This window comes from Etheostoma cragini, chromosome 8, assembly GCF_013103735.1.
Source record: "Etheostoma cragini isolate CJK2018 chromosome 8, CSU_Ecrag_1.0, whole genome shotgun sequence".
In the NCBI taxonomy this organism is placed as follows: domain Eukaryota; kingdom Metazoa; phylum Chordata; class Actinopteri; order Perciformes; family Percidae; genus Etheostoma; species Etheostoma cragini.
Genome location: NC_048414.1, coordinates 14,175,506 through 14,193,619, shown reverse-complemented (window position 1 = coordinate 14,193,619; position 18,114 = coordinate 14,175,506). Strand labels below are relative to the sequence as shown.

Sequence of the window (18,114 nt, the reverse complement as noted above, 5' to 3'; positions counted from 1 at the left end):
GCATCCGCCAGTGACTCAGACGCGAGCAGAGGAGCAAGGGCCCGTCCAACGCTGCTTGCAGCTTTAATCATGATTATTATTATTTTCCATTGACACTGATGCATAATTTTTTAATTGTTTACAGAGGTTATGTTATGGTGACTGAGAGATACAGGTGCTGGTTCAATCCCCAGACCAGCAGTATAAAATCTGGGTGGGGAAAGAGAAAGAGCAGTGCTTGTCTCTCCCTCACTACCACCCCTGAGGTGCCCTTGAGTAAGGCCCTTAACCCCTACAGTGGAGCTGCTCATTGGCCAGCAGATCAGACTCTGGTTTTACTGGGCAGCTTCCAGGTGTAACTGTGTGAATGTGACAGACCGTCCTTGCAAATGAGAAATTGTTCCCAATTGAATTACCTGGATAAATAAACTGGATATATACTGTATATATATATATATATATATATATATATATATATATATATATATATATATACATATATGTATGTATACACTGTTTATGTATATACAGTTTTTTTTCTATTACAAATCTGTCTCATATTTTAGAACCACAAACAACCCCATTGGATTTCTCAAAACACATTTAGAATACTAATATTTCAGGGCCATTGCTGGGGTCACACTTCAGTCAGATAAAGGATCAATAAGTCAGGCAGACAAGATTAAAATATTCAACTAAACAACCCCTCTGCCCCTAGATGATGGCAGACAAACACGGGGTAATTGTTTTTTTTAATTTGTGGCACATTTCTTTAAATAAATGATGTGTCAAGTTAGTGAATGAGTTTTGTCATTTGTTTGGGTCCATGAGTTTGCAATGTTTTTTTTTGTGTTTCCTTTCTTAATGCCGCCCAGCTGTTGTCAATATGGAAAAAAGTATTTTTTTCATTTGCTTGTGTTTCGTTTCCCGGCATCAAGTAGACACTGCGTTCCTGCGTCCGGCAAATCAATCATTTAAACCTTTCAGACATTTTTACAGTTTTTGTATAAATTAACAAACACTAGTCAGCTTTAGAGGTGCTGGTAGCCAGATTTTGTGACCTTTGGGCAGAGCCAGGTTAGCTGTTTCCTTGTTTCCAATCTTTATGCTAAGCTAAGCTAACCACATGCTTGCTTTAGCTTCCTAGCATTTGTCATTTCAGCAAGTGCCTCAAAACAATACACATTTATGTATGAGTGACAAAGCCCTCTGACACCCATGGTAATTTTGACAGGAGAAACAGAGGAAGGCGGGTGACTATAATAGGTTGACAAAAGTTCAAGTTCAACCGCTAAATGTTTCCTTGGAGAGATATACTGCAGTAACACTTACCTGTTTAAATCTTCAAGGTCAGGGTTTCCCTGTAAGGTCAGAAAACAAATAATCAACTCAACATAGTGTTGAGGAATTAATTGATATGAATAATTCCCACATGGTCACATTAGCATTAGAAAAAAACAACTTGTAGAGTTAAACATATGCAAGTCACTGGCCTTGCATTTGTTACGTCTGTGTTACACTTCAGCTAATCGGCATACAAAGAACATGCAGACATTTTAAAGTCTGCTATGCCTGTCTGAACATCATGTTACTCCCCGCATTGGAATGTCATGAGTGCTGGTTGCGGGAGAAACAGTTGTTCTTTCATTTTTAGATGCCACTGTCACTTTGGTAAACATTGACTAGCATTTATAATGCTGCATTTCCCAGACTCAATCCCTCCTTTGCCCCATTCCTGACCTCAAAATCTATTTATGATGCACAGATGTGGGAACAAAAGTTATGAGGAAGGTGATGATAGTCCAAGGGGTAATTTGCACTTTGCACTGATTTTTTCTCTCAGGCGCATGGGACAGCATAGCAAAACACAATATCTTGAAATGGTGCCAGCTTTTGTAATGCCAGACTGTGAGTATCCCTCCCCACTGACATTTGTCTCTTTATCAAAAACGCCCCTCAGCCAGCAAGCCAACATCTGTGATCAGCAGAGATTCAGAGATTGTAGCTAACAGCAATCGTCAGTGTGCTGTGGGAACTAAAAAGTATTCAAAGAGTGATGTAACTTCTGCTTGTCTGACACCTTATCTGAAGAGTGATATCAGTAGACAAGACATTAAAAATAAATTTGTACTGTTTTTAAAACCTCTCAGCAAAACATAAACTGGGGTGAAATGAGAGAAATCCTTGCCAGTTACCTTAGTTTTAAAGTCTGTACACTTAAATGTTTACCATACATTTAATTCACTGTGACACACTTTCATTGTATGATAGTGTGTAATGTTAACACCAGTCACTGTCTTGTATCCTGGGAGAGCGTTGAAATCAATATAAACTTTCATGCACCAAAGATAAACAGAAGGCTTAGCTTGCCATCAGTTTCAGAGAGAGAGGTAAAACTTTGATGTGAACACATTAATTGAAATTTGGTTTACAGCCCATTCATAATATGTCAACGTGACCAGCTTCACAGCACAGTCATGAATATTGATTCAGCTTGTTTGTAAGCTTAAAGCTTGGTTTCACTGATGAGCTGTCTCGTTTTTGTCAGAGCTGAGGCATCTTGTGCCAGTTTTAAGCGCCAGGATACTACAATAAAAGCTCCTCCTGATCAATACTGATCCCACTTGAATGAAATCTACAGCGTTTGCTGTGAGGCAGAATACAGATCTCCATGAATTACACAAGTATGGCTTCCATTCGAGCTGCCCATACATGCCACTGTTAACCCAGTTTCATTGTTGAGCCTTTGCCACAGGCTCCATAGAATATTAGTTTCTGTATGCAGTCTGAATGATAAGAGGCTATGTCCCATTTCAGTTGAGGTATAAAGAGCTACCTCCTGCCTAGCTGGCAGGGAGGTCCTGCTGAGATGAGGGATGTCAGCCTGTCACCCTGACACATGGCAGCTGTTTCCTGCTTGCCCCAGCTTCTACAAATAGCTAAATATATCACTTAATGTAGGCCATTTGGTCAAACAGAAACTAAACCGGGCATGTGCTCGGGGCTATGTTATTCCCTTTCACCTTAAAGTACAGGTGTTAAAGTCTTTCTTGATATTTTCCTCTTCTTTACCTGTCCTCATGCGGCCTCAGATGGATTCATGACATATTAATTGGTAATCGTATAGGGCTATTATGTTATGTCAAGTTCAGACCTTCAGACACAATCAGCTGACCATTTCTGCAAATCTAATGCTATCTATCTAAGTGCAATAGACTTTGTAGAGATTCATATAAATATATCTGTTATTATTCTGCTATCATTCATCATTACAACTATCAGTTGCTATTATTACACTTACTATCATGTGCTACTGTATACTGGTGGTGAACACAATACAGCATGTACAATATGAAGCATTCCAATACAATAGACCTGCAATAACTACCCGCTTGTTAAAACTGCTCTTTTTTAGCTGTTGGTTCTTGTTATGGAGGTATTCAAAATGTCAGTCACACACAACCATATGATTCAACTGAATTACCATAAACTATGGTCTTAAAGACTTACCACAGTGTTAAATCAACACTTCACTGCCAGAGTCTCAACAGGGATTGAGCATTAAATCTTGACAAAGGGAAATGGTGATGATGCTTTTATTGTGCCCGCCACCTGTAAATTCAGAGCAGCCACAAGGCAGGTTGAAGGCTTCACATATCAGTGTCTGTCTTTTGTCTGTATTTCAGCAAAATTTACTATCCCACAGTGATAAACCCGAGTATTTTTCAGGATTTCTGCATAAACAGACAGTAGTTGTTTTTTAGCCACACCTGCAGCATGGTTCTATGAATGGCAATGTTTGTCTGTCGGCTGGTTGGCCCACCACATTGGTCCAGACTGAAACACTTCCCAAATTATTGGATGAATCTCCATGACATTTTGTACAGCTATTTCTGGTTCAGAGAGGATGACGCCTACTGACTCTGGTAATCCCACAACTTTTCCTCTAGCGCCACCATGAGGTTGACAATTGAAGTTTTGGAACTGTTGAATGGCTTACCTTGAAAATTTGTACAGACCTTCATGTTCCCCTTGGGTTGAGTTGTAAGAACATAGTGGAAATTAGCAGATGTTTGCATGATAGCACACTAAACTAAGATAGTAAATATGGTGAACATTATACCTGCTAAAATCAGCAATCTAACGTTGTGACCATGTTAGAATGATGATATATTCCTACATAATGGAATACAGCCTTGCAAAGTTGGACTGTCAGTAGTAGTAGAAGTAGTAGTAGTCTATATTCTATAGTCAATAGCATAGTGTATAGTCTATACAGCACTTTGGGTTAACTGTTGTTTGTTTAAATGTGCTATACAAATAAAATAACTTGACTTGACTTCACTATATCCTTGATGTTCCATTTCCGGGACTACGCTGGTGGCGCCGCAGGAAATTACGCCGGAGGGAAGGATGTCTGTTTCCTTCAGCTTCTTCAACTCTGGTGGATTTATGATGACTATAGTCCTCAGATCTCTGTAGGGCAAATTTAGACAGATAGCTAGACTATCTGTCCAATCTGAGTTTTCTCTCACTCGTTTATCTCCCATCCCAGAATGCTATGTGGTCTAGAATCTTCTCCGCACTGCAGCGTGTGGGTGGTCTGGCAAAGCGAGACTATAGTAGTAGTGACAGTCTGTCAAGGTAACTGTACGACAATTCTAAAAATGGTAAAACCTACTACTACTTGCTCTACCATCGCACTGGATGACTTTTACATGTGATTGAGCCATCATAGATTATAATATATCACTGCTGAAAGATGCTCAGTTCAGGACAATTTAGTGTCATTGTTTTGCTATTCTGTTTCATCATTTTGTCATACAGCAGGATCTCGTGGTGGAATGTACATTACAACTTTGAACTATTAATATTATTTATGTTGCTTTATAGTTTAACCCCACTAAATTTCAAAAGAAAATATTTGACTTTTTTCTGCACTACAATTATTTGAAAGCTGTAGTTATTTTGGAGATTTAGATTTTACATACAAACCATTTGATCGACAAATAAAAAAATGATATAGTCTACATTAAAATAGCTCAGCAGTACATAATTAGGCTCACATTAACTAGAATTGTTAAAACACTGTTTACACATGAATGCATGATAATAAAATAATTGAAAGGGGCCATTCTGAAATATGAATAATTATTTCTTTCTTTTAAATACATTTTGTTGGAGCAATTTTTTGAATTAATCTAAACTTGTACAGAGCATTTTCCATTAAGGTATTACTATTTTAACTTAAGAAAATAACCTGAGTACTTCTTCCAGCACTGGCCAGATCCTCCCAAGCTATACTGAAAATGTAACCGTTTCAAAACAAAAAAAATGTGTGCATTTCTTTTCTTCTAAAGCCTAAATGAAGGTAGTGAATACACACTACAAGAGGGGTAGTTGGGCTACCAACTAAAAAGGTCACACCAAATAAGCATGTTGAAGCCTTGAAATGACGAATCCTTATCCTGTCAATGCCTTCTAATGCTGTAATGGGGGGATTTCATTGAGTTAAAAATGGCAACATTTTTTCTAAAAAAGCTTTATTTAGAATGAAATAGATGATTGTTACTGTAGATTGATATGTTAACTGAGGTGTTATTGAAGTGTGGGTTTGACTCTGTCTAAATGATTTCCTGCCTGTGTCTGTCTGTATCCGTTCTACAGAGGAGTATCTCAACTGCTTAAGGTTTGCATTTCCATGTAGGGATTTCCCCTTCTTTTTAAAGGTATTAGTGGAAAACCGTAAACAGTTTATTATTATTTGAAATTTTCTCTTTAGCCAATTGTGCGTAATCCCCATGGGGGAGCTTACGAGTTACATTTCTGGCATAGCTTTATCTTTACATAACGGTCACATACAAATGGAATGTGTCTCATTATGACTTTAAGCCACACATTTGGACCAAAAGGCAAAGTCAAGCAAGCTAGTTGAGAGAGAAGACAGCGGCTCAGACAGTTAGCATTGATAAAGCCAGGCACTGCAATCAATTCCAGATCCAGCTTAGTCTAATTTACTTGCACATGCAAGGAAACACACAATATGTACATCCATGATGTAAATGCTGTTAGCGATTAGGTGCTGTTTGATCCTCAGGTCCTTGCTGGCCTTTGGAGGTTCAAGTGAATCTTGCCTGAACTTCCTGGTAGACAGATCCATCAGCTTGCATGTACTTTGCTACCATTAACTTTTTTGTGTACATGCTGGTGACAGAAAACAGGCTGCGTCTCCGCCATTCCACCTCCCAATGTCTTTTCTATAAAATGGCATCCATCAAATTTAATGGGCTGTAATCATCACCACAAATACACTGTCACACGTTCCACTGCTCGCTCCTGAGTATTCAACTCCCAGTCAATGGGACGTAAAGAGACAAGCGTGGGGAACACAATCTCCCATATCATTAACGACTCCAAGTAAGAATTGGAAGACAATCCAAAAACTAGCCATCTTTAAAAATTTAAAATATTGTCTTTGGGGACTGCAGAGGAGAAACATTTATCAGATGTGCACGAGACATACTGTATAGTCGATACCATTGACAGTTTATTTTAAGAACCTTGTCATCTTGTGAAATAATTCTTATTAAAGTATGCCACTCAATACCGACCGATCTGCTGTTCGGTAGATTCATTTTCCAATCAACCAATCCTGCCAGGTTCAAATCAGGGTTCAGTGTATATATATATATATATATATATATATACTTATCTACAAGCTGTATGCTGCTGGACATCTGTTTATAGGCTACAGCACACAGGCAAACACACACACACACACACACTCACACTACTCTTTCAGTGCCTGGCATGGCAGCGTTCCAAAAAGTATGTCCCTGAAGTATTTATGTGTTTGATAGGATGTTTTAGCTGTAGCATCCCCAGAAGACAATTTGTAGACCTCAACAGATGGAGAAGTCCAATTAGAAGGGGGCGAATGAATGGGAGAGATGGGAGACAAACGTTCCAACTCTTTCTCTCTCCCTCAGGAAAGACTGCTAATCTTAGAGTACAGGTACAAAACCAACATCAGTTCTGTTTTTGAGGGGAAACATTTAAAAAAGAGAGAAATTAAAGATAGAAAGCCGGCTGGAAAAAAACGCCCATGTGTTTTGATTTCTTAACACTACACACTCAAAGAGGAGCGCGTTAAAACTGATACAGCTTTCTCACACTCCACATCTACAGTATGTAAAAATATCTCCTTCTGTTGTCTGATTCTTCAAGGGCAGACATCCCACAAAGCAATTGCCTTGCCATTAGCCAAGACCAAAAAAAGGAGAAGAAATGAAAAAGTGCTTAAATATAGCAACCCCCAGGGATAGTGGGAGGGAGGGCGTGCTGTAGTGTGATTAAAATGAATAACCTTCATTCTGTCACGATTGTTAACGGTACATTCAAATGTGCTGTATGTGGTTGAGCCAAAGCTGTGCCTTTTCTCCGCCTATCTTCAGAGTGTTACTGTAACATTATTTGTCAGGCGGCCTGCCCTCTGCAGTGACAAAGACGTAAATAAATATATGGGACATAAATACTGGGAGTTATGTCATTAAGTACACATACTTTCTCCTGCTGGCCCAGGCTCAGTTCAATTCAGGCTTTAGCCATCGCCGCTGTGCAAGCAGACATAGCTATATAGGCCTTTTGACTGATAGATTGTGTGGATGGAAGACCAATTTTCATCATCAAAATGACCTTCCAGGCCATGGCCCCGAGTTATTATTTTTCGTGTCATTTTTGATTTGACAGGAGAAGTCTTGTGGAGTGAAATGGGAAATGTAATGATGTCCCCATGCACATGAAGTAGTGTGGTGCAGGTGGGGAGATGGTGGATATGGCTGCAGCTACCAGCTCTACTCTGCCCTAGGGGCCAGTCAGCAGCTGTTAAAAGAGATGCTGCTCTTCCCAATACTTCCCTACAGGTTCTCGCTGGTTCCTGGTGCTCGTTTTTATCTGGGCTTTCTGCTGTCGCCAGCCTGGCTGCTGTCCACACTCTCTGAGAGACTACTCAGTACATTTTTACGCTCCACCACTCTTTCTGTCTCATCCCAACCTCTGCCATTCCCTCAGCTTCACTATGAGATTTTGAAGTGTTCCTTTGAACTTGCAGCTGTTTTTTTTTTTTTTTAAACGGATGGAATTTATACCTTGATGTTTGTTTCAAAGACAGGACTCTCTCAGGAATTTGAAATTTATATTTCACTGGTATGACAAATAATCTGAGGCCATTTCTGTGTTGAGTTCTGTGTCTACTTTCTGTACAGTATCCCATGCTATTCATTACTGTATTCCTGCATAATAGTGTAGTTTTGCATTTACAGGAAGCATACACAAAGATGAGGGGCTGCAGCTATTTTGTGTAAAAAGCTGATATACACAATTTAAAGTTGCAACTAAATCAGAATCTAGAGGTTTTCTGGTTTTGAGCATGGAGAAAATCAATAATTTCCCTTCAAGATGTATTATCCTAAATATATTTGGCCTGCTGGGCATTTTATAGTAAAAGTGACCTGCCCAGAGACTGCAGAATGATAGTCAAGCAAATATGAAAGTTAATTATTGACTTTGGGAATAGTAGTTTGACTAAACAATTCCATATAATGTCCACTTACTACTTAAGCTTTTTCTTCATTAGTGGATGGAGTTTGCTCAGTTGTCTGAGAAATGAATCTGTTGGCACGAGAGCTCAGTAGTTTTGGTATGGAAACATTCACAGGTTCCATCTTCTAAAATGAGAGGAAGTGCTGCTTTTCTTTATCTTCTATAATTCACATCTGAATAACCTTTCAATTTAGAAATGTGGGTTAAGACATCAGACTTCAGGTCTGTTGATGGGCTTTTCAATTTTCAAATTAACATTAGTAGTTAAAACAGTACGTTAGAGAGAAAAAACAAAACCTTCCCTGACTGGTGAATGCCCACTACTTTGAGACTTCACACTTCTGGTTTGTAACTCAGGATGTGTGGCGTGAATTTAAAGACTCCATGCACAGATAACCTTGATGACACCTCTATGACAGCATCAGGTGTTGTTTTCTTGAGAAAGCTCCTCCAGAGCCACAGAAGACATCACACCGTATGGTGTTTTTTTACAACATGAGTACTCCTCACCATGAGAAACTAATTTTCATGTTTAAAAATGGTGGAGTGCCCCTTTAATAAAAATTGGCACTCAATAGATGAATAGGTACCGTAAATAATCAGTAAACATAGCTCTAAATGCTAAAACTGGTACTTTTGAATTAAACACCCTGTAAATGTTTCTTTACGGTAGGTGTAATATTACCAGAATTCAAGATATAGTCCAGAATCCGATGACTATGTTCTGTGGCCGTAAAAAAAAGCAGATTTTTAGATACTGTAGCTGACTGCACACACTGCAAACTCAGAGTTAAGAGGCTGTTTGGTGGAGGGCGCTGATATCCAGCGGCTGCTCTGTGGAATCGCACATCAAAGTTAATCTTGCACCGTCTGCTCTGGCACCGCGGAGCACTAATCTGCTGTCAGTGTAATGAGGCTCCTGGACCAGTTCCCCTTTCCAACACAGAGGCACTAATCCGCAAGAACTTTCACGTTTTTCCTCTCCTCCGTCACCTGACCATACAATAAAAGGTCACATGGTTCACTGTGAAATCTCATGTGGTTGATACTAGTTGATCATTTGCATTGATCCTTATGTACAGCAGTAGGAGGCCAGTTTGGTCGATGGTGAGGAAGAACATTGCAGAATACAAAACAAAAACAACATCATGATAAACTCAATATTTTTGAGATTTGAAGAAGTCACATTGAAGCTTTTACTTTTTTTGGACCAAAAAATGATTCAAATATTTGAGAAAAAATATTTAATAATACATATTTCACATCAAGATGACTTTAGAAATCTCTCTTTAAAGCCATAGACTTTAGACAAATAATAACAGCACTTATCAACTGCTTTGTTGGCGGAGTGGAAGCATGTTGTGACGAGTAAACCGATCTTGTAAAGTAGCCAAGGTTCTTCTTTAAGAATGACAAGTGAGAACATCCCAAAGTTAGAAATGAGTTCACAAATAGCTTAAATTGCAACATGGTGATGTCTTCACTCCTCGCTGTCTATTAGTATCTCTGACTCAACAAACAAAGCTGTAATCAAATCCCCACATCCAATCCTAACATATTACTGCATTGTGCCAAAATTAGATATAGTTTCATATATATGAGGTGTTATGACTTTTAATTCTCAGAAATAAGGGTAAAACAAGTGATGATTAATTGGAATGAAGTTGGCTAGAAGATGTTACATAGAATTGGGTGATCACTGAAACCATATGCTTCATAAACCGGCAAAATAACAAGTGCATGGTGGACGGCATAAGACAAAAGAAGTGTTACATTTTTAAACTTTTATTTATACTGTTATAGTTTTATTTATCCACTTGTGTGAGCGTCTTACACAGACAAGACCATGTTCTCACTCAAGAGACGTGTCATACATGACTAATGCTGCAATTAACACAGATGTTTTTCTTATCAGTCATCTATAAATGTCAGTGATTTCACCTTTAACCCCACCTCATGTGAGGTAACTTGCTGCCTGCTCGATCAAAGCTTTCTGTGTTCAAGATATTGTCCCCACTCTCTCACCTGCATGCCGATTAACCTATGAATACGGAATTAGTTCATTAGCATAATCGCTTGAGTGTCTGATGATTTCATTTTATTATCACATTCTCTCATAATCCATAGCTCTGGCGCCCCTTTGTGCTTTCAAACCCTCTTTCATGTTCCTTTGCCCTCCCCATTCAGCCATGAAGCAGTGTAAATGCATTATCAAAGTATTATACTGACATTGTGGGAATATATTTTTAGCCCCTGTCTTTCTAAACTAATGTAAGGAGGATGGCAGAAGTCTAAACATGGAATGACAAATTAGACTGTGAGCAAGGCCTTAACTCAGTTTACCTAGTTTCATCATGTCCTGATTGATTGAAGACTTGCATCATCCAGACCTCCCCCTGACGCACACAAATTATTACTCTCACATCTGCTGTTTGCAGGATAGCATACTACAGTACTTGATGGGTCCATGTGGATACTTAACCCTTGTTAAAAAAAAAACGTACATTAAGACAGAACAGTCATTTGTCTTGTAATTAAAAGAAATTCCCACAAGGAATTGGTTGTAATTAAAATAGTGCTTAAAATGTCACTTGGCACATAATAGCAGTGGAATAGGGATGTTTTTTTTGCATAGGACAGCAATTGTGTTAGCAGGTGTACAGTAGACTCAGACTGTAGAAAAGCAGAAGAGAAGAAAAATGTCAAACAGGGCTGTGCTAGCACTGCAGGATAATAGAAAAGGAGGAGAAAAAGAAAGAGAATGAAGCGTTTCATCTCCATCTCATAGTTAGAGGCAGACAGGTCCAGGCAGAGGAAGGGTGAGTCAAAGTCAGGAATGGAAGAGCAGTAGAGAGGAAAGCTTTTTATCATCCCTGACTCTTAAGAAGATCTCCCAAATGAGAGAGGGCGTGCATGCTAATGTCAAAGCCGCGGTGATAACTAGCCGCCTGGTTTCGCGGGGTGAGGGTTAAGCTGGGATTTGGAGGGCTGAGTGAATACATGTTTGATATGTGAGCAAGCGAGAGTTGAGGTGCCTTTGCCAAGGCTATACGTGCGGGATTATTCTATAGGGTTTATCTGTGTGTGCATGGTTAAAAAAAGAGGAATTTATTGGTTCTGTGTAGTTCCTGAGACTCCACGGTGAACCCCTAGCTGGAAGATCAAAGCCACATTGACACTGCTGCATCACAAAGTCTTCATTTACAATGCATTAACTCTAACTGGCATGTAGCTGTGCATGCTAGGGCTGTTTCCTTGAACTTCACATGCTAACCTTTAGCTCTACCCATCTCTTTTCACAAATCTGCAGAGACCAAATCTCAGCTGGACTGGGGAAAGCATAAAAAATGAATCTTTAACATCTTCTCTGCACTTCATATTGCTGCATTTCAACATCCAGTCAGAGCACTGTAGTCTGTGCATTTTTGTGATGTTCATCTATCTCAAAGTTGTCCTACCCTGTGGCTATTGTTCGCAGTTGCTCATACTTGAGTGCTCTGTTTTTCCTACCACATGTATTACACCAGGCAGTACGGTCCTCCGGCTTCCTCCTATCTCTGCATTCCCATCACCCCATTATGTTGTGTAGTTCTGCCAACCTTTCCTTCAATCCCTTATCACCTGCAGTGAAAATCTAGCAAGCTAATCCCAGAGCCTGTGGGATTTCCCCCCTATAATGATGTATATCTGAGGGATAGCATCAGAGCAGAGTCCTATCAGCCCACACACTCTTAATCCCATCAGTCTTTGGTGTCCAAACCCAAGAGAGGCAGTGTTTTGGATGTTGTGCTCCCGGGCTGCAGCCAGCGATACAGTGCAGAACATCAGGAATGATACGTGATGTTTAGGGATCATGTTGGAGACCACGTTCATTTATTGTGCTTTTGATTCCTGAAACCTTGTGCTGTATCTCCCCCAAGGATTGCATTGCAGAGGTACATACTGTAGCGTGCCACTGAATTGAAAAATTCCTGCTGGGTGATACCCACCAGTGATGCTGCAAGTCTCTCTAGCATTACACCATTTTATTGTACAGTCTGTTTATGGTGGAGATAGATAAATACAAAATGTGCTTAATATTTGACCAAAAACACAAAACAGATTTGCATTTGTTTCATCAATACTATAGATTTATAGTAACACCAGAGAAAGGTTTCCTTTACTTAGCCTTGTTAATCTGTAAATGCGTCAGTCTCAGTTTGCTGCATTTCTCTTTTCTCACTCCATGGTCAGATTCATGATGCCTATTGGCACAGAAAAGAACAATCATCCTTTCTCTTTTTTACACACTACATTTTTATGAAGATTCTTAACATGACACAACAACACTCAAGACCTCTCCTCAGTACTCCATAAATTGTGCAATCTTCACAAATACACGCCAGAAAATTGATATCTTCTTGTCACTCATGTTAGAATGCCTCATGCTGACATGCAGGCCGGGTAATCCATTTTCTTCAGATTCTGAGTTCATAGTTGTATGAGCATGATGGAGTTCAGGAGGAAAATTATATTTTTTTGGTACATCTATTATTTAACTGTCAGCAAGGATGAATACTGTACTCTTTCAGCCTTGTGGAGAAGGAACAGAGAACCGACTTGTGCTGTTTCTCCTGCTCATGACTTGTAACGAAATGGAGCCTTTCTCGGTTGGTCAGAGTTGGGTTCCATCACTTATATGTCAGGTCCTCAGATAACATTTTATTGTTGTGTTCACTCTGACATTCTTTAAACCTCTGCTGTGGCTTCAAATGTTACATCACGTCGGCAGTACATCTCACCAATTTTTAGGACATCCTATATTTCCTGACCTTGCCACTCTCCCGTTGTCCCTGCACTTATTCAATGCCTCTTTTTGTCATTTATCAACTTTGATCGGTACAATTAGTTTCAGGACAATTGACGGGTTTTGGTCTCCCAGGTTTGGAGGGCTTATCTGTGCTGTAGAAACCATTGAACTATGAAAATGAGTGAATTACCTCAAGAAGCACTGCTATCGAGCTTGGTGTGATATTGGATGGTTGGTGAAGGTCACACAGGAAATCATGCCTTCACTGAATGATCAAAGACATGCTGATGACACTCGATGCAGAGAGCATGTTTGCAATTCACCAATCTCGTCTTTTTTGAAATTGTGAAAAATGCTAAAGCCATGCCACACTAAAATTGGTTGACCATGACATTTTTTCCACATTAAAGTGCTTTTTTAAATTGTTTTAGCATCTAAAAGAGCGCTTCATAGTAACTCTCAATGTGACATAACATGCACAACAGATGCCAGCGAGTCCAGTGAATGTGCCTCACGGCTATTTCTCTCACTTGCAGATAATAAGAAACAAATGCAGAGTGAGGTGTGAATTTAAATCAGTCTCAATTAAGAAGGTGAGATAAAATAAATTTGAGATTTAGATTATCTGATGGCAGGCCCATGAGCAATTATTGGCATGAAACAAAGTATATATATGATGCAAGAGATAGTCCAGTGGGCTTAATTCATCTTGATTCTAATCAGCTGACAAATCAAAATGCTTAATGTATTAATCAAATTAGTTACGTTCTTTTGCTCCTTATTGAAATATCAAAGTAGATGAAAGTGCAGTTTGATGAGATTCAATGTCTTTACCATGACGGATTTAATAGAATGGCACTACACAGTTCAGCAGGTCCAGTATCTTTATCCCAGTTTTTTTTTCATTTGCACACTTTGACCATCATTGCTCACATCTGTGGAATCACATGTTGCGAGGCCATTCCTTCCTTTTGCTTTTATTATTGCACATTACTACAGTGACTTCTGCAATAGGCAAGTTCATTTCACGGTAAAACCCAGGACGTGGAAACTCGAAGTAACATGACAGAGGTGCCAGTGGATAATTGGATTTTAACACTGGTGACAAAGCCCTCTCAGCTGAAAGAGCTGCCAAAGTCCTTCTTAGATCCTAATTGTCAGCCCTGCTAAACTGTTGGCATTCATCTCAACTGGGGTGTGAGTCGGTGGGACAGAAGGACAAAGTTCAGACCACGATGATTACATCAGAAATTTAAGCCTGTGCTCTTCTCACTTAAGAGAGGTTTTTAAGTGTTGCCTTTTTTGCTGCCAACCCCCAAACTCTTTGATAGATTGGTTTATTTCGTTGCAGCAGGCGTAGCAGTGCAAATGAACAAATGAGGTCAGATTTTACAATTTAGGCTCATTTTACCTGAAAAGGTTTTATTTCATTTTGTTTGATTCAAGAAAAAGGAAAAACTGCCCTGTCTCTGAGAAGAGAAATAAACAAATGACGTGTCTGTAAAGTCATCCAGATTTCTTTTTTTTTCTTCTTGTTCTTTGCTCGCTTCCCACTAACCAGATGGTAGTCAGATTTCAGACACAGGGTTCTGGAATACAATCAAGGAACAAGATAGCTTGTTTAGGAAGGGGATTGGTTTAACTACATTAGATGTCAAATAAAGGCCTCTTTACACACACATGCACGCACGCACACAAGCGTATGTTTCCTATGACTACTTGTGACTACACGTGTGTGTGCGTGTGTGTGTGTGTGTGTGTGCTCCTGTGTGTCCAGGCGTGTCCATGTCTTTTGGTTTTGCCACTCGCTGTGAGACAGTGAGGTCATGTACCGAAATCTGTCTCAGAACACCCCCTGATGGAATACCACACCGCTTTTAAGGTCAACCGCACAAACTCTGCCACACAGAATGATACAGGGTTCATGAATGTTTGATTGGTCTATTATCTGAGCCTAGGTGGGGACATTCATACCCCGCTTCTGGAATTCAAATATTCCTTTAAGTCTGACATTTCTCCTAAACCGTATGAGGCGAACCCCCAGTTTCCGTTCTCACTGCGCTGGGCTTCATCTGCAATGCTGTCATCTCACTCCAGGACAATTGTACAGAATGCTTTTGAGATCGGCGCGAGCGCAGTATGGTTTCAGGTGGGTGGAACTGGTGAACTGATACTCAGTCATTCCGACACCCCTCTTCCTCCTATGCAGGGTGGATAAGGATCTGGTCATCCATCTTTGTGTCTCACCCATGTCAGCTCAGGGTAGCAAACGTGGGTACCTGGTAGTCGGAGACAAGAAGAACAAAGCAGGAACATTACTTTAATCTCTCGTTGCTTCTAATTCCTGCCCCTGCCGTCATCCAGGAGGCAGAGCTTTGTGCATCTCAGCTTCCCCCATATGAACAATCCATCACTGTTAGGGTTTCTCTCCAGAGTGTGCTTGCGCCTTTCTTTTTTCACCTGCTCACTGCTTTGCTTTCAAACGAAAGGACCACAATTTATTGCATTCCACTGATGACTGTTCCGCCATTTTTTTACATCCAGCAGAATCTTGCCACTCCTCCCATTGGAATCAAACACACGGGAGCAGTCACCTCTATGTGAGAGAAAGCTTTGCTGCATTTTTTTTATGTGGATCTCTTAATACGTTTTCAACAGTACATCCGGAATCTGTAATGGACCTGCTGTCAGGCATCGTCGGTAATTACATAGGAAAATTACTTGACCTGTAATGAATTGTTAAACAAATGACATCTGTGTAAGATTACTCAACTCGAAAGCAAACTGTTGTACATGAAGTCACATCAAGCATGATATTAAAATGTCCACTTTTACATCTTTCCGCCCAAGCTCTGTAAAAGCCCAGGCTGTTGGGCCCAACGTGACGGAAACCTGAGGCTAATGACTCAAGCAGACGGCCGTGGGCATTAGACAACTTCATTTATGAAAAAGTCAACCTCCCGTGTAGCGATACATTCACATTACCCTGCCTCACTTGAGAGACACACGGCTGTCACAGCCACTGAGCAATGCTGATGTCCTTTCCTACCTGCATTCATCTTACTCTCAGGAGGTAATGGTCTTCTCAGGTCATTTGCACGTTAGGGTCTAGATCATTCATCTCGCCCACCTGCAATCCTATGGATGCATATGGATTGCAGATTCTCAGCAGCACATAGAGGGATGTTTAGAAGACAAGGAAAACACACATGCTCTAAATCATTTATTTCCACTCTCTCGCTAAAGTCCCAGTGTCTGCAGAGGGCTATTCATGAGCATTCCGGTCATGTTCAAATGATTTGTGGGTATAATTTGCTGTTTTGTGCCTTGGAGAAGTCATGGTTTGTTCTCTAATTATTTTGTGATGTTGAATGATAATCACCTTTCTATTCGGCAACAGATTGTCTTAATGCAGCTGCAAGTGTTATCAGTGCTATGTTTGTTAGTTTCTGGTGGAACTGGCTGGTAAGTTGTAGTTGTGTTTAGTACATCTACAAACACATCTAAAACACTGAAACTCAAAATCAACTTAAACTGAACCAGCTTTACTGAATCACTATTGTCACAACTTAATCAGTAGCTTTTAGTATTTTTAAATATCACAAAGCCAAATAAATACAATACAATGGTATCTGTGCTTAGCCATTAAGCTTAACCCTAACAGTGTCTTTATATAGTTTGAACTGAAGGTATAAGTTTGAACCAGCATACAACTACTACAACAACTATTACTACTGAACAGAATCAGTGTTAAATGTTGTCACTATGAACAGAGATTGGTTCATCTACTGTTGTGCGCACTGAGCGGTATTGTAAGTTCTTAGCGAAGACAAAGTAAGGGAACTACAGTATAGTTCCTACGAATCTTTGAAATAACTCATGAACAAAAACAATTCAAAGCAGGGGTTTTGTAATTTACACCTCTAGAAAGCGGCACTGGACGTGTCGGCGAATGTAAAGAAAGTAAGATCATGAAGACAGTTTGATTTTAGCTTTATCTAGAACACAGACAGGTCCGACTGCCTGATAGAAGACAGGCACATTCATCTGTTTAATGGGGATGATTCAGTCATATCTGACATATGTACAACCATTAATCTACTGATGCTAAATGTAGCCTGTTCAACATTTGTATAATGTTGAAAAATGTCATGTTTGTGCTTGTGCACAATTTCCAAAGAGCTGCTTTTCGTTTTATCTTAAACATTAATTGTTTTGATGTTTTCACTGCATTTACTATTCAAGGTCCATTTTGATGTGGGAAGGAGAAAAAATCACATTAGTGCCTGTTACTGAGGCCCACACATTTAAAAATCTTTTCTCCAGGGTTCGGCATCATGCTGTTCCCTTCCCCCTTTTACTTCACGTGATACTACTCCTTGTATCTTTCTCAAGCTGTTTTGCTTACAGAGGTCACAGGGGATATGTTGCACATTTGGTCATGATGTGAAAGCATTAGTCGGTGCCAGCAGGTGTGTAATTATATATGAAACAGGGTTTTAAAAGAGGAACATCACGATGGCATGTAGAAAGTAGGCCAGGGAGAAGAGACTTCAGAAAAGTCCTATTTATTCCTCACCCACGTATTTTAAGTTGTGAAATAATCCAAGGTCATTTCAACTATTTCAAGTCTATTAAAAATAGCATTAAACACACAACAACTTAACATGATGAAACAAGCCTCCCGGGCAGATTCTTTCAAAGGAATAATATTATTTTCTTCTTATTTTCCTACGCAGTGTGCT

At 39.7% G+C, this 18,114-nt stretch overlaps 1 protein-coding gene across 3 annotated transcripts in view; it reads left to right on the top strand.

Moving 5' to 3' along the window:
- Nucleotides 1–18,114, top strand: part of kcnd2 (potassium voltage-gated channel, Shal-related subfamily, member 2) — a 31,875-nt gene that overhangs the window by 8,235 nt on the left and 5,526 nt on the right. The window lies entirely within an intron of this gene.